We start from the raw sequence: 18,905 nt of genomic DNA, 5'->3' as shown, positions 1-18,905 counted from the left end.
TATATATATTAAATTATTAATCAGATTTTTTTGTAGAGCAAACATTTTTTAACCAGAATATTCATTTTTCAGATTTGTAGATTTACTTGCTTCATTAAAAATATCAAAATACCCTGTGGTATATACAGGTGTATGGAAAAGTAAAGCCGCTAAAAATAAAAAAAACTTCTTTTTCGTTGCGTAATTTATATAGGACAAAAACCTGAAATCTCAAAGAGCCTCTAAAAAAATATTAACTCGAAAAATAGCGAAAACCCTAATATACATTTGCAGTCATTGTCCAAAGACTTCCGAAAATTTTCTTTACTACTCTGGTTTTGTTTGTGGGGTTAAGTTTCATTCCAACTCACAGCTTTATTCTTGTTTATCATATAATATATTCTATGTTTCATATAATATATTCTATATAATATTGAATATAATTCATATTTAGTTTTCCTTGCCAAATTTTGATTCTATGGCTGATTTTTACACAAGACATGTAGTCTTTGGTTTGTCTATCATATAATCAAAACATTCCATTTACACTAAATGTCCTTAAAAGTTTTCCTTGTTGCTTATACGCCTTTTATGTCTGTTAAGCAGGCAAAACAACAAAAAGTTGGTATTAAATATATGTTTAAAGACTTTCAAAATGTGTTCTTTAAGCTATAAAAATTTCATTAGAGTTGCTATAGAAATATATTAAGTCTTGCTTTATTATTGTGTGCCTTGAAATTGCCCACATAATTGTGCTATAATTTTTTAAATGTAAAGGGTTGTTCATTTCAAGATTCTCTACTTAAAAAAAACACGGAAACTTCAAACATAATGGGGATTGTTTATTATCATTCGAAAGAAAATTCTTTTACATTTATGTTTTGAAGATTATCCCTTTCAAATGTTGGTCGCAGCTACGTCTCAGATGATCCATCTGTTGTAAAAAAAATTTAATATGATCCCTCAACACAAAACTATACTTTATGCATAAGCAGATAATACAAGCAGCTTTAGAGTTAAGCAAAATCGTAGAGTAACCAAATTTTTAAAGCAGTTTTAATAAGACAGATATCCATCTATATATACATATATAATTTTTTTCATTTTGAACTTATGAGTAAATTAAATAGGATTCTGCAAATTTAAACTAAGCACATCAATTTACAAATACACGATTTTAATTTTCATACATAGTTGAATCTAAATTCGAATTCCATCGAAATATCCAGGAAGAGCTACTTATTTATATTGGTCACTGGCTCATTCACTGGCGAACATCATTAGCAATTTTAGAAATTATTTTACTTCTTGTAATTCACCAGAAAATAATGGTTCTATGCAAATTAAATAAAATCGCTGGTTACAATCGAAGTAGTTGCAATATAAATAAAACTCTTTTTGAACCTCATTGCGGCTGTGAATTACATTTATTTGCTGATTATTTTACTATGTGGAAAAGTTAAAATATTTTTAGTCATTGAGATTATATGTAGAAATATTTGCGTCATCTCACATACAATCTTTATAGTTACATCAACTCTCTTCTCTGATTATTTTGATCTGTTTGCTTTATACTCTACGCATAACAAAGTTTATAAGAAGAGTATTTAGTTTAATTCACATAACGGTTGTTTGTAAAGTCCTAAAACTAAAAAGAGTCAGATATAGGGTTATATATACCAAAGTGATCAGGGTGATGAGAGAGTCGAAATCCGGATGTCTGTCTGTCCGTCCGTCCCATCTGTCCGTCCGTCTGTCCATCCGTCCGTCCGTGCAAGCTGTAACTTGAGTAAAAATTGAGATATCATGATGAAACTTGGTACACGTATTCCTTGGCTCTATAAGAAGGTTAGGTTCGAAGATGGGCAAAATCGGCCAACTGCCACGCCCACAAAATGGCGGAAACCGAAAACTTATAAAGTGTCATAACTAAGCCATAAATAAAGATATTAAAGTGAAATTTGGCACAAAGGATCGCATTAGGGAGGAGCATATTTGGACGCAATTTTTTTTGAAAAGTGGGAGTGGCCCCACCCCCTAAAAAGTTTTTTGTTCATATCTCGGAAACTACTATAGCTATGCCAACCAGACTTTACAGAGTCGTTTTCTTCAGGCATTTCCATATACAGTTCAAAAATGGAATAAATCGGATAATAACCACGCCCACCTCCCATACAAAGGTTATGTTGAAAATCACTAAAAGTGCGTTAACGGACTAACAAAAAACGTCAGAAACACTAAATTTTACGGAAGAAATTGCAGAAGGAAGCTGCACCCAGGCTTTTTTTTTAAATTGAAAATGGGCGTGGCGTCGCCCACTTATGGACCAAAAACCATATCTCGGGAACTACTAGACCGATTTCAATGAAATTGGGTATGTAATATTTTCTTAACATCTTGATGACATGTACTAAATATGGGTGAAATCGGTTCACAACCACGCCTTCTTCCAATATAACGCTATTTTGAGATCCATCTGATGCCTTCTCTGTATAATATAAACATTAGGAACCAATGATGATAGCGGAATAAAACTTTACACAAATACGGTATTTGAAAAATATGTAAATGACGGATAATATAATCTCGATTATCACTTTACCATGCGAGAGGATAAAATGTTCGGTGACACCCGAACTTAGCCCTTCCTTACTTGTTTTTAATATTTTGGTTTTCGAATAATTTGATAAACAGTACAGTCGAATCGTGTAATATACTTGTATATGACCGTTTCTCATATTTTCAAAACTTGTCTGTGTTTTAGCCTTCGCTTAATTTATTTGATGATTTTCACTTATTTACTTCATCTTCATATTTCTTTGAATATTTTTTAACGCGCTTGTGCGCTTGTGCGCTTGTATGCCCTAAAATTTCACTATGGGTGTCCATTTGAATAATTATGTAGATTATTATAGTGTACGATATACTACTCATATTTGCATATACCACAAGTTAATGAAAAAGTTTGCTACATTATTCTTAACTAATCTATATTATTTATGACAGTACTTATAATTCAGCAATAATTATAATCTCATATGAAAATATTTAATTCTGTGTAAGAGTATTGAGGAAGGTCTGAAAATAATAAACAATAAAGACTTTTTTTTTCATTGTTAGATTACGATGAAGCTCTTTGTACAAGAGTTGAGCAAGTAAAGTTGTGTTGCGCAAATGTCAATTGATTGGACTAGGACAAAAATAGTATAATTGGCATGAAAGGATGACTAAATCACTAACTCATTCCTTGCGCTGATGTTAAGTTCAAGTGACTGGAAATGGTTGGCCGCACTTTTGAGTGTGAGGAATTTAAGTACTTTAAATATATTAATTAATGTCACTATAGCCCTATACCCAAATAATTCAAAATTTTGGATGAATTTTATGTACTTTTGTGGTACCTAAAAAGTTATTGACTATTTTTAGGTTGATTTATAAATATGAAATATATTTCTTTCTGACTAAAAATACTGTGTTTTATTTTTTGGAAAAACATGTTGACATAGTTTTGCTTTAAGACTGTCTGTTTTCTTGTATCTCAAGCAGTTTTCGAGAGAAAAATTATAATTTGTTTGAAGGCTACAAATTAATATTTTATAGACAAAACGGGAATGCATAACGATATTGGATCCAGAATTGGCAGATAATTGGCGTTACCCTTTATTAGATACCCCAACGGTCTCGATCGGCTTACAAATGTGGAAATTCTGGGCGTGTGGTACAAATCTCCAATTTTCGCCATAAGAGAGGAAAATTTAGGTTGCACATCATCATCACCATTTACCAAAATGGTCAATTCACAGAAATCAACTGCTTATCAGAAACCATGTAAACATTTAGTAAAAAATAAATGTATGGTATTTAAAAGAAATTTTCAAAGCAAAAGATGCAATAATGTGTTTGACTTAGATATTTTAGCAGAAAACATCGGTGAGTATGGACACAATATTAGTTTCCCTTTTTTTTTTCTATTTTTCTCAATCTAACTTTATTATGAATCTATATCATACAATTTCTATAAATTTTCCAAAACTCCTCTGAATTACCTTTCATTTGAAACAAAAATCGGTTTAGATTTGTTGAAATTACGAAAAAAGTGTTTTTCTTTGTTTCTCCCAATTTTCCAAAACTTCTCGCAAATCCCTTTAATTTGAGACCAAAATCATAAAAGTCGGTGAAGATTTGCCAAAATTATGAAAAAAATCGCTATTTTCTTCATTTTTTCTAATTTTCGAAAATTCCTTTTAAATTCCCTTAATTTGACACCAAAATCGTCAAATCGGTTAAGAATTGCCGAAATTACGAAAAATTTTGATTTTCTTAATTTTTTTCCAATTTTCCAAAATTATTTTCAAATTCCTTTAATTAGACATCAAATTCATAAAAATCGGTTAAGATTTGCCGAAATCACAAAAAATCGTTATTTTCTTCAATTTTCCAAAACTCCCCATCAATGCCGTCAATTCGACACCAAAATCGGTTAAGTTTTGCCGAAATTATAACGAAAACTGCCATTTTTTGTAATTTTTAAAAATTCCTCTCAAATCCTCGACACCAAAATCATCACAATCAGTTAAGAATTGCCGAATTTACGAAAAATTGCAATTTTCTTAATTTCGTCCAATTTTCTAAAACTCCTTTAAAACCCCTTTAGTTTGACACCAAAATCATTAAAATCGGTTAAGATTTGCCGAAATTACGAAAAAATCCAATCTGGTCACCCCAGCACATGGCGGTGCATCCAAAATTTACGTTTCACCAAATCGCCAATTTGCACCAGGCACCCAGAATCGCCCAGTAGGTAGCTGCCGCAAAAAAAAATTTATTTTCTGTAGCCTACCCCAAAGGCGCTGTAGGAGCTGCGTTACCGGCATATGCAGGATAACCGGAACTAATGGCTGATGCCACATTTACGTGAATAACTTCCGTAATTCAGCACCGATTTCGATCGTTCAGGCACCAAATGAAAGGGCAAGCGTGCAGCTACACAATTAAGTACTAACGAATTATAACAAACTACAACTACAAGATATTTTTTGAAGCAAATGTCTCAAAGCAACTGTATGATAAAAAACTGAAAATTTGATACTTATAAACAAAGATGAAAGGATCTTCGTGTTATAAATCACTAGAAATACGCTTCGTAAGTATATTCTGTTAATGGCAACATTTCAACTGCAATACATTCGAAGTTATTGCATGTTTTCGAATAGCTTCTTTCTAGCTGAATTGCCATTCTTACGTAACAGATGAAAGTAAGCCATAATACTTATGTTTTCTAGAAGCCATCACCTTTCATTTGCCACCAAAATCATTGAAATCAACTGAGTTTTACCAAAGTTATAGCGAATATGCGATCGGTATGCATTAGTACTGCATTATCCACCACTTCCTGTAGTTGCGTGCGCGATAAGTACTTATCACGTTCGGGTAAAATCCATCCGATTTCAATGATTTTGGTGGCGAATGAAAGGTGATCGCTTTTAGAAAACACAAATGTTATGCACTTCCTTTCATCTGTTACAGAAGCACGGCAATTCAGTTAGAAAGAAGCTATTCAAAAACATGCAATAACTTCAAATGTATTGCAGTTGAAATGTTGCCATTAACAGAATATACTTATGAAGCGTATTTCTAGTGATTTATAACACGAAGATCTTTTCATCTTACTTTATTAATATGAAAATTTCAGTTTTTAGCATACAGTTGCTTCGATACATTTGCTTAAAAAAAATATGTTCTATTTGCAGCTTGTTATCGTTTGTTTGTATTCGATTGTGTAGCTGCGCGCTTGCCCTTTCATTTGGTGCCTGAACGATCGAAATCGGTGCTGAATTACGGAAGTTATTGACGTAAATGTGGCATCAGCCTTCAGTTCCGGTTGTCCTGCATATGCCGGTAACGCAGCTCATACAGCGCCTTTGAGGTAGGCTACAGGAAGAAAAAATTTTTTGCGGCTGCTACCTACTGGGCGATTCTGGGTGCCTGGTGCAAATTGGCGATTTGGTGAAACGCAAATTTTGGATGCGCCGCCATTTGCTGGGGTGACCAGATTGGATTTTTTCGTAATTTCGGCAAATCTTAACCGATTTTAATGATTTTGGTGTCAAACTAGAGGGGTTTTAAAGGAGTTTTAGAAAATTGGAAGAAATTAAGAGAATTGCGATTTTTAGTGAATTCGGCAATTCTTAACTGATTGTGATGATTTTGGTGTCGAGGATTTGAGAGGAATTTTTAAAAATTAAAAAAAATGGCAGTTTTTGTTATAATTTCGGCAAATCTTAGCAGATTTTCATGAGTTTGTTTGTCAAACTAAAGGGATTTGAAAAGAGTTTTGGAAAATTGGAAAAATATTGAGAATATTGAAATTTTCCGTAAATTCGGCAAATTCTAACTTATCTTGATGTTTTTGGTGTCAAGTTAAAGGGATTTGAGAAGAGTTTTGGAAAATATGTAGAAAAGAGAGATTATTTGTAATTTCGGCAATTCTTAACCGAGCTTTGATATATATGGTGTCAAATTAAATGAATTTGAAAAGAGTTTTGTAAAGCTAGAAAAAAATTGAGAAAACTGCGATTTTTCGTAAGTTCGGCAATTTCTAACTGATCTTGACGATTTTAGTGTCAAACTAAAAGGATTTGAGAAGAATTTTTGAAAATAAGAAAAAATGGCAGTTTTGTTATAATTTGGACAAATATTAACCGAGTTTGATGATATTGGTATCAAATTATAAGACTTTGAGTGGAGTTTTTGAAAATTGGATGGTATAATAAAATATAAATTAAGTGAAAATGAACAAATAAGGAAACATTGTAAAAATAAAGTTATGTGGCTTCAAATAGTTAAATATTCTTTTATTTCAATTATTTTTGCATTGACAACACATATGTATACCTATACATTGAATTTTACTAAAAAAATACTTGATATCTACAATAAGAGTTCATTTTTGTTATTTCACACTATGTTTAGTAAATTCATGTTTGTCTTTTGACTGTTTTCATTATCTTTTCTTCAATTTTTGTTTTTTTTATTGTTTATTTAAGAAAAAAATGTTAATTACAGCTAAATACAGAAATGTGATATAAAGATTAATGATACGCAGCTTCTGCACATGCGCCTTGATTGACTTGTATTACTTGTCACCAATCAGCGAGACGCAGCGCAGCTGGTGTGAAGAGTTTGTCAACCTGGGCATGGGATGATGATGCGTCAAGTTAGCATTTTCATATGTCAATGGCGAAAAATGATTTTTTAAGCGTGTGACAACTCAACGTACAATAAAACCTTCTGAGTGGATGTGTGGAAAGCCCGTCTAAACAGCTTTCATGAGTATACACATGATATCCAATTTCGGTAAATTAATTATGCTGCCAGCCTCTGGTTTGTCAACACCGTCAATTTTCTTGACTTTATACTGTTCTACGAAAGTGTAGATCAGAACTTTCCAAATATCAGCGTCAAAGCCAACGAAGTTACCTGGAATATGAAAAAAAATAAAAAGTGTCAATTGTAAAAAATACATGTATATAGGTACAAATATAGAGTATATATGAAATATATTTATAATAAGTGTGTACATAAAATACTGTTTATACATAAAGGGGTTGCATGGGTTTTCTCGGGTAAAATATTGCTTTTTTCAACAATTTTTTTCTCATTTAAAAAATTAAATATTTTATTAGAATGTTTTATTGCTACAAACATACAATATTAACAAAGAAATTCTGAAATTTTTGGAAAAAAATATTTCAAACTCGGCCATTGCGACGCCATTTCCGGTGACCCTTCGGAAAAAAGATGCCACCACGTTGGAAGGATAACTCCTTACAGGATCATCTCAAGTGAAAAAACCCTTTAAAATCCTAACTTAGAACTTAGACAAAGGAAAAAACTGAAAATGGGTTTTTGACAACTTGATCAACTTTAAAATTTAGGACCAAATGCTAAAAGTATTGTAGAATCAAGTGCTTGTATAGAAAATTTTTTGGTTTGCCGAGATATCTTCAAAAAATTTGGTATGAATTATTGTTTAAAGAAATGGTAAAATCTCCAAAGAAATTGTTCAGGTCGGTTCACTTAAGTATATACTTAGCTGCCATACAAACTGATCAAGCAAAATTAAATTCCTGGAAGGAATCATTTGTATTTGTTAATTGGCCTCATCAGAGTGATTGTTTGATTCAGAGGGCTTAATTGTTAACAGTACAGATCCGAATTGATCTGTCAACAACCTTGGCTAACCATCGGTTTCGTTAATAGATCCACATTATTGCGATGTAGCATTCATTCATTGAGGCAAATTCGATGATTCAAGAATGTTTTCTTCGTTATCTCGTGTATCATCTATAGATAAAGCTGCTTTTACTATTCTGGTTTTAGGTTTGAAACAGTTTTTTGTTTAAGCTTTAGTTCTTGTCCAATTTCAACAGTGCTAATCGATAGATCGGTCTCGTCGATTTACATTATTTTATCGACATTTTCAATAATTGGCCATTCAAAGCACTCCTAACATTTCCAAACGCTTGATTGCTTGGGATTTCATCGTCTCTCGAAGGTATTTTCTCTTTTGCTAGTGTCGACTACTTTGGCCGCCTGCTTAAACAATACTGAGTCAAGCAATCACAAAACTATCTGGAAATCTTAACTTTCTAACATTATACAACATAACTCGAACGCATTTATACAACGCGAGATACAAATTCGTAAAAACTTCTATTAGAAAAATAATGGATTTCTTTCTACTATACCATGTATAATTTTTGTATACAAAGCTGTATTTCTGTAAAGCTTTATAATACCGCTTAGACGTAGTTATTTCCTAGCAGCACTTTCCATATGAACTAGCTTCTCAACATATTGTTCTGGTTCCTAGGTTAATTTGCTTTGAAAAAAGGTTAACGGTTGATAAAAAATACGGTAGCCTACGAATACCGCAAATATATGAACAACACCAAGAGCAACAGCTGTAGAAGCGCCAGCACCAATAACAGCCACCGTCTTGTTGAAACCAAATGTCGCCGATATTTCTGTTGTTGTTGTTTTTCTGGATGAAATGGCAGATCCTGAATTTCTTCAGCCCATAGAGCGAAATGATATCGCTTGCGAAAGTCAGGTGGCTTTAGTTCTTGCACAAACTGTATTTTGTACGCTTTAAATTTAAGATCTCGATGTAAAATGGCCAAGCCGTTACATAAGTTAGCCCGAGTTGCTGCGAACGGCGCCGAATCGACTCTCCACAGTCTTGGTATATACCCTCAGCTACGACTGATATATTTTCTCCACTGCGTGCTGGACGTGGTTTATTTGGTCGAATATTATCCAATAATGTAAGCTGGGCCTTAAGATGGGTGATGGTGTTGCGAATAGTATGCTCAGTAGGCCGATTATGTCGACCATAAAAGTATTTACTTTAAAGTGGACCGATTTGTAAACGTTGTGTAGACGATACTGAAAAATTATATCTACTTGAACCACCTGTTATTACATAATTAACTAATATGCTGAGTTAATTGATAAGTAAATAATTTACACATTTGCTACACTTGATTTTTTTACGTTTGGAGCAAACTACTTTTCATTTATAACTTCCTCTTTTCTCCTTCGCTTTGGTAGAAATTGCGATTTTTATTTCAAGTCTAAAATGCAGCCATAAAAATGTGAGCATCATAACGGCCACCACTTTCTGCTTGCCACTAATTACAGCATGCTGGTGTGTGATTAATGTGCGCTGTTGGTGTCGCGAGCAAAAAGTCGAAAACGCTATAGGTAAACAATAGGGGTAGAGAACCAGCATATTACTAAGGACGATAGAAGTATTTGGCCGGTTTACGAAAAAGTGAGCTACACAGTGTTGGTGGGTATGTGGGTAGACATCAACACAATTCTGCCATTTTTCATTATGGTTTGCTACACTTGACATTAAGTGCAGACAAAACAGATATAAGGCGAGACATACTTATAAATGATGGACATAAGTATTGTATACGAGTATGTGAATGTTAGAAAGGCGCTGAAAGAAGTTACTTTCATAATGAAAGTTTGTCGCTAAAGAAGGTTAGGAAAGCGAAGTTGTCAATTATTGGCGTTAGTGCTCGAACCCTTTTTGGCACTTTCCCATTATCTTCTTAAATTGTTTAACAATCAATTTGCAATAAGCTTCTTTTACTTTTTGAAAAAAGGGGAATTTGTACAGGTTAGAATTTTGATTTTCTTCTACAATAATCTGTAGTTAAACTTATTTTAGTTGTTTTTCGTATAACTAGCAAATCTAATGTACCTGAAAGAATTGCACCGACTTTAATCGTTGCTAGTTGCAAAAGTATAAAAAGTTCGGTTATGCTTTTTCTTACTTGTTATCCCCTTTTCCGTTTTATTTAAATAAATATTTCTAAACTAAATTTAATAAAGACAGTTAAAACGTCAATTAGTTTGTGTTGTCACTAAAGTTGTAGCAATTGCAGCAAAGTAGTTGTTGTTATTATTGAACTAGTCAGTTAACTTGCTTGCCAATCTGTTCCATAAAAGCACTAAATACTTGTATCTCCTTAGGACCATGTTCACAGCTTTTAATATAATTTGAGCATCTCTCTATTACACTCGAGCTTCTGCTTCTCAAGCAACGAACTTAACACGCTTGCACTGGAGCACATACGTATTAAATAATATGCCATATATTAGGGTGGGTAAAAAATTCGAACTTATTTCGGTGTCTCCAAATGTTAGCACTTAATTGTAACGAGAAAATTCTCCGCCTTGCAGTTTTTAATTTTTTGTACTCTTGCCATATGTTGCTATAGAGTACAATAGTTTCGTTAACCTAACGGTTGTATGTATCACCTCAAAAATATCGAGTTAGAACTAGAGTTATATACTTATACATATATATATAAGGTCTGTCGCAAAAGAAACCGAACTTTTTAAATATAACTGTTTCTGGTGGCGCCACCTATTTGTGGGTCTATGAAATAAAAAGGTTGATCTCTTGTTGACATTTCGTAAAAATTTTAAGACAATTGGATAACTACAATCGATGTTATCGATCAAAAAGTGACAGAAGCTTTTGGTCATCGGTCGTAAAATGCAAAGAGTAAATATTAAATTTTGTTTTAAACTTGGGAAAACGTTTAACATACTGAAACATTTCAAATGATGGAAAAAGTTTATGGTGATCAGTGCTTATTCCGTAGTAATGTGTATGAGTGGTTTAAGCGATTCCAAGAAGGTAGTGAGGACCTCTTAGACGATCAGAAAACGGGCCGCCCAAAATCGACTTCCGAAGTCAAAAATAAAGACAATGCTGATTTATTTTTACGATTCCGAGGGTATTGTACACCGAGAGTTCGTCCCACCTGGCCAAACGATTAATGCTGTGTTTTATCTTGGTGTAATGAAGCGTCTTTTGTCACGCATTCGTCGTGCTCGACCACAATACCGTGAGGCAGGGTCCTGGCGCCTGTAGCACGATAATGCGCCGTGTTACCGGTCGACGCTTGTCACTAATTTTTTGACAAAAAACTCCACATCAACCATTAATCACTCACCCTACTCACCTGATCTGGCACCCTGTGATTTTTACCTATTTGGAAAACTTCATTTTCCCATGAAAGGACACTGGTTTCAGGACATTTCAGCGATCCAAATGGCGACGACCGATATTCTCAAGAGCATTCCGAAAAATTACCTTAAACACTCATTTGAAACGCTAATTAAACTACTTTGAATAACAAAATATAACTTTGGAAAAATATTAACTTTTTTTTTTAACAGTCCTGTTTCTTTTGCGACAGACCTTGTACAAGTATATACATATGTAAGTAATATAAATATCTTCTAAACCACTTAAGCTACAGAAACCAAATTCGCTCATGCCCTACCGACACTGTTAAAATGGATGAAATCGGAGCATTACCCCGTCCATTCCCTATATAAGAGTACTTTTAAAAAACTTCTAATATTTATATAGTTGCTTGAATTCCGATCCTTTGTTTGACGTTTTGACCCCTAATGTTCTTCCCGGCCTTTAAGTCTTGATATTATTTATAAAATTAACCAAAAATCAAGTCTTGCTTTCAACTACCAAACGAAAAAATAATATTTTTCCTTTTATCCACCCTAATATACATATATATCACACATATATATATCAGTATGCAGTAATATGAGCAAATCTATGTATATGTACATTTTGATTATTTACTTATGTGAGCCAGTCCTCAAGGTTTCTACTTGTTGCATGCCAAATTTGCTTTGCTTGCGAAAATTTGATCCTTGCCGAGTTGGCGAAATATCATCCATTGCGATGTGTACTGCCAAGCTGGACGCGAAATTTGCTTCGTTAAATGTTAGTTAACAACAAGTGACAGAGAGGTAATTGCCTTCAGTAGTACGGGGGATGCAAGTGGATTTTAATTAGTTAGTCAGGAACTGTTGTGTTGCTTTGGCAACGGGTTTATGCTTGTTAACTTCTGTATTTAAATTACATATATTTTATATTATATATATATATTAAACTAGAAGATTATTCTGGTGGCAAAGTGTGAAAATAAGAATTATTCGTAACAAGTTTTTGAAAATAAACTGAAGAGCTCTATAAATAATTTCACAATTAATTTATTTAGAACTTAACCTTATTACAAGCAAAGTCATCCTTCTTGCATTCAATGCGAGTAGCGATTCATTTGTAATGTCTTCAACTGACTCAAAACGGTTTTCTTGGAGCGTTCGTTTGAGCTTGTTGAAAGTTAGTAGTAGTTACGCCACAAATTGATTAAAAACAGGCGGCGGTGCATAATCGTGCTGCAAATACCAAGAGTTGTGAGCCATTGTGTTGACACTCTGGTAGTCGGAGGGCATTCCTTCAAAGACGTCCACTCGATGCTGTTTTTCGAAAAAAAATTGAGGCATTTTGAAGCCAATCGCTTTCACTTTTTTTAGGCCCAAATGTTCTTTCAAAATGATTTTAACTGATCCTTCCGATATTTCCTTTATTTTATTGATGTGTTGATCATCAGTTGATGCTGATGGCCGTCCTGGACGTAGTTCGTTGTCAACGAGTTCTCGACTCATTGAATAGTTCGTAACTATCCTTTGCTGTGTTCGAATATACCTCTTTTAAGCTTTTGAGATCGGCCGAAATTGGTTCAGACCTTCGTCTACATCTCATAGGCCCAATGTAATAAATTCCAATTCTCTAGCGTATGTGTTGATATCATATACATAGATCTCACTTGAAGAGTGATTTAATATAATTTTAGCTCACGCGAAATAAAACATAGCAATAAAATTAAGTCTGAGTTAATGATCACTTTTTTTGGGTAAAATTTAGAATAGCATTCCCGGATTTCGGGGATAAAATGGGTATCAGTGGAAAGGTGACGTTCTCCAGAACACGAAAATATATATATATAGTTGCCGCTGACTTATAGTTTTAAAGAAATTTGCATTTAAAGTTGAAAAATTGACAGCTTTTACATTGATAATTTGCATATTGTGAGTAACTTTTTCACTTATATTATGCACTTTTCACGTACTAGCACTTCACTCTAACGATTCTGCATATTAATGTTTTTAATATTTGTTGCAAATAAAGCATTATTAGTACGTGAAAAGTGCACAATATAAGTGAAAAAGTTACTCACAATATACAAATTATCAATGTAAAAGCTGTCAATTTTTCAACTTTAAATGCAAATTTCTTTAAAACTATAAGTCAGCGGCAACTATATATATATATTTTCGTGATCTGGAGAACGTCACCTTTCCAGTGATACCCATTTTATTCCCGAAATCCAGGGATGCTATTCTAAATCCCAGCCCTTTTTTTTCAATAAACAATTAATAAATAAATTTCGAGACTATCAGTGAACCATTCACGAAAAGAAATCTTAATAAGCAAAAAAATACAACATATGTGTGTATGTGTATAAGGCAAGCACAAAATTGCAATTTTTTAACTGCTTTTATTTCTTATATTTTATAATATTCCTATTTGCGGTTTAACTTACCCAATTGCTTAACTCGAGTATATTTTACGTCTCAGTTTTAATATAACTTTTCATATGTACATATAAGTATATTTTTATGTTTCTCACAACACACTTTTTCTATATTCTGATTTACATGAGTGATTTAATATTTAATTTTTTCTTCAATTGTCTTCCCGATTAACCAAAAAGTTTTCTCATACTGCCCCAAATACACTGATTTTTCACTGCGTTCCAATAGTTGTTTACCTTTGATTGACACGAATAACGGCAGCCTGTGCTGTTTATTACAAGGGATTTTTGCATGCTGAGCTGAGCAAGTAAATATTATAACACAAAAAGAGGTGAGATCGGGCCTGTGTTGAAATTGAGTAATTATGAGTGTGTACTTTATTTGTTACTCAACAGCTCTCTTTAGTTGCCTTTCTCATTTACAAACAATTAACTTTACTAAATTGTAATGATCTCTCCCTCGGCCTTACCAGTTGTTTATGTTTCATTGACACGATCCACTTTACCTTTTGTTGTTTGACATATAAGGATGTTTGTTGTTTGCATGCTGAGGTGACCAAATGAAAATATTAACGTGTGAATCAATAAATATCAACTCATCAACATCAATTATTAAACGTGGTACACTAAAATTATGAGTGCTTAAAATATAATAAATGAAAAAAGTGTATATATTTTTATTTTGTTACAGCTTTTTGTTTAACTTAATTTGCAAAAATATTTTTATTAATTACACTCCAACTCCAATTAACTAAAGTAGGATTTACAAAAACGGTTGACAAAATCTTACAACCGGTATACTTTTGAGAAAAATGTCCATCTGTGTATAATTTCTATAAAGAATAAATGAAATAATTTAATTTAATGAACGCACATATCTAAATTGACTTTGCTCAGCAAGCCGATCATCAATGCACCACAAAAGTATCGGGTGATTTTTTAAGAGCTTGATAACTTTTTTTTAAAAAAAAACGCATAAAATTTGCAAAATCTCATCGGTTCTTTATTGAAACGTTAGATTGGTTCATGACATTTACTTTTTGAAGATAATTTCATTTAAATGTTGACCGCGGCTGCGTCTTAGGTGGTCCATTCGGAAAGTCCAATTTTGGGCAACTTTTTCGAGCATTTCGGCCGGAATAGCCCGAATTTCTTCGGAAATGTTGTCTTCCAAAGCTGGAATAGTTGCTGGCTTATTTCTGTAGACTTTAGACTTGACGTAGCCCCACAAAAAATAGTCTAAAGGCGTTAAATCGCATGATCTTGGTGGCCAACTGTCCATGCATCCCGAAAAATGCACTGTTTGGTGTGGTTTGTACGCTGGTGGAATCATTGGACCGTATATTTGAAAGTTATATGGTGTCTTGGGCGAGTTTTCACCCGATTTTATTTATTCTAATCACAAATATACACACCGAACACCAAGGTAAATCAAGCGAATACTGTGGTTGCGGCTCGATATTAGTTGAAAATGTGGCTAAATGATCACGAATAACCAATGCAGAGAGATATTGCAATATCGCACTTCTTTGTTCAATAAATTCAGACGTAGTAAAAACCGAAGAATTGACTTTTAGTGCCGCACAAAAACAACGCGTATCTCAAATACTAATAAACATTTTCACGTGAAATTTGGCATAGATGTCACTAACAGTACTACCAACTTACAGAAAAATTTGCCATTTCGAAAAACACGTGAAGTATGAATTAATAATTCACCTTTCAATTTGATCAGAGTAGTATATAAGTATAGTCCCTACTCTTGGTTTTTCGGAAATTTGCCGGCACTGCGTCCGGTTCTGCTGCGTTTGTATTTATAAGAGAGGTTCACAGCATCCCATAGATAATTTTTTATTTGTGATTATTGAAAAGTTTGTTTGTGGTTTCGGTACTGGGAATTTCATAAAGCTCTCGTATGCCCAAGGTGTGTGCTTCAGAAAACATTGCACGGTTTGCCAGTCTGCTGACTACAGCTTGACCTTCTGATACTGTTTACTATGTTTTACATATCAATCTATCTATTTACGAAAATAAGTAAATGCATACATACCTATATTTTTATATGAGATGATGCATGCTTAATAAAATGTTCGTGCGGTTTATTAGAAATCCACTCTTGATCTTCGCGGTCGGATCTCCTTCAGCTGCATTTTTGCCGATTCGAGAAGCTGCATAGAGAAAATTTATGGTTTGGGAAATCTGCAAACGAAATTAATTGTATATTAATGATACTTGTTGATTTGATTACAACTTAATACTATGTTCGGGCCGACACTTAATCATACGATTTCGGCTGTTGAGTGGTTTATCCCACTAATCTTATAAATTTATCAAGATTTCGCCATACAAAAATGACAGTTCAAAATCATTTCATCGGAGTGATTTGAAACTGATCCACGCTAAATCTCTCTGTGCGACTCTGATTTTGCGCCATCTACTTGGCCGCACTGGGAATCTATTACATTATCATAGCTGATTTAGACACTACAAAAAGGAAAAAATGTAAACAAACAAATTTTTATTAGAGCAATGAATCTAATTTCGGCTGAAAATCGACTTCCCAAATGAAATAATGCGTCCATTATTTCCATTATATGGGAAATATTTAAAAGAATACTGCTTTTATTACAAAATACTATATGACAATGTTTTCTTGTGATAAATATTGAGCGATGTAAATTCTTGAATGGCAAAAACAGCTGTTTTTAATCTTTTCAACGGCAGCAAGAACACTGTTATGAAGTGCTTAAATGTAATCTAATCTTTTAGATTTTCGGTCTGAACATGGTATAAGGTTGATACCCATTCAAAAATTACCAAATAAGTTTCAAATTTAGGAGAGTAATTGGGCTTAAAAATTAAAACTTAATTGTGCGTTATTTAATATCAGATAATATTTTAAGCGATATAAAAACAGAAGTATAAAATAGTTTTAATAAAATTAATATAGAATTTTTTACATTGAAAATACCATAAGCGCTTATAATTTTAGTGTACTATGATTAATAATTGATGTTGATGAGTTGATATTTATTGATTCACACCATAATATTTTCGCATGGTCACCTAAGCATACAAACAACAAACATCATTATATGTCATACAACAATGGTATTGTGGATCGTGTAAATAAAACATAAACAACTAGAAAGGACTGAGTGAGAGATCATTATTCGAATATGAGAAAAGTAACTAAAGAGAATTGTTGAGTAACAAATAAAATACACACTCATAATTACAAGTACACAAGTATGCGCTCACCTTTGTTTGTGTAAATATTTTTGCTTGCTCACCTCAGCATGCAAAATTCCTTGAAATTGTTTTACTTGAACGAGTATGGTGTGATAAAGAGCGCAGGCTGCCGTTATTCGTGTCAATTGAGCAACTATTGGAGATCATTGAAAAATCAGTGTGTTTGGTGCAGTAGAGAAAAATTGTTATTAGATCGCAAAAATTATTGAAGAAAAAATAGAATAATAATAAATAAATGAATTAGATTATAGAAAAAGTGTGTTACGAGAAATATTAAAAATATATATGTACATATAAAGTGAAGTTAAAGTGCAAATATTTTAATAGTAGATAAATAAAAGTTTCTGATGTGTGAAAGTGAATACAATATACAAATAAAACTTGAATGTGAAAAGTTATATTGAAACTGAGACGTAAAATATAGTCGATTTAAGCAAATGGGTAAGTTAAACAACAAATTGGAAAAGAATGTAATAAAAACAGATGCTAATTAAAAGAATGTAATTTTGTGCTAGCTTTACACACGTACATATCTATTTATTTGCTTATTAAAACTTCTTTTCATGAATGGTTTACTTATTGTCCTGTTAGTTTGAAAATCTATATGCATTGAAATAAAATTTAGCTTTAATAGAAAATAACAAGTAAGAAAGGGTTATGTTCCGGATTATCCGAATATTTTTTATCCTCGTAACTTCCAAAGCTCAAGGGCTTAGAAGTTCCTTCAAGTGCATAAGGTTTGTTAGTTATATGGGGTCTTTGCATTTTAGGCGTTTGTGCTAGTGAATTTTTGACAACATTGGGTCACCTCTTGCTGTTCGCCGTTTCTTTATTACTCTAGGGTTCCCTCTTGGACTGCATCGCAATCAAAAACAATGGCGAGGTTTATGCAATGTTTTCCTCATCTCACATTCCTTTGGTTTGCCTCGTTCGGAGGTAATTAATCATCCGTACAGTAGTGTATCTTATGGCTTAGTGGATAGATCGTCATTTTCCCTCTTCAAGCATGCCTTTCAGGTTTTCAAACTGCTCTCCGTGTTGATAGAAAGCTGGCATATGACAAAAGTTATGGCATTTTCCAGTTTATCCTGCTCGATATTTACTGTTATTGTGTTTTAGAGGCTGGTATGTAGTAAGGGCATTCTCATTATTGTTAAGCTCCCCTAAAAGCCGAATGCTCGTGGTATTTTTGGATGTCTGGTGCCAAGTCGATTTTTATAAAAGATTTGTGGAAAAATCGCTTAGATAAGATTTGGAAAAGTGAAATCGTGTTTAATTTGTGACTAATTCGTAGTGCCAAGGAATTGCTCAAGGGGCTAGACACCGGTCGAATACAATGTTTTCTAGACTCAGAAGCTCCTATTAGTTACCAGTTTTGAAGATTTTGAAAAGATCTAAGTGTGTGGATTGTTGTTATTGAATTGTGTAATCTGTCTATACACCAATTTTATTAAACATGAAATTTTTAAATTATGACACACTAAATTTTTTTTTACCCTGAATTGGGTACGTAACATCCAAATAAAAAAAATTGCGAAGACCCTCTAAAATATACTTACATCTACATGAGTCATCAACATCATGAGCTGAGGAGATTTGGTAAGGTTCGTCTGTCTGTCTATCTGTTCTTCTATATGTACCTGAACTAGTCCCTTAGGTTTTGACATATCGATCTGA

The 18,905-nt window shown here is 33.1% G+C and overlaps 1 long non-coding RNA gene across 1 annotated transcript; it reads right to left on the bottom strand.

Moving 5' to 3' along the window:
* Positions 1 to 7,335: 7,335 nt before the first annotated feature.
* On the bottom strand, positions 7,336 to 14,210 carry LOC120773407. The gene is made up of 2 exons (XR_005705161.1): positions 13,986 to 14,210; positions 7,336 to 7,458 (listed from the first exon to the last, which is right to left on the bottom strand). It is a non-coding gene; the product is annotated as an uncharacterized LOC120773407 (long non-coding RNA).
* Between the last annotated feature and the right edge of the window lie 4,695 nt (positions 14,211 to 18,905).

The sequence above is a fragment of the Bactrocera tryoni genome, chromosome 4 (genome assembly GCF_016617805.1).
Source record: "Bactrocera tryoni isolate S06 chromosome 4, CSIRO_BtryS06_freeze2, whole genome shotgun sequence".
Lineage (NCBI taxonomy): Eukaryota > Metazoa > Arthropoda > Insecta > Diptera > Tephritidae > Bactrocera > Bactrocera tryoni.
Note: the sequence above shows the minus strand (reverse complement) of the source record. Positions and strands in the feature narration are given on the sequence as shown.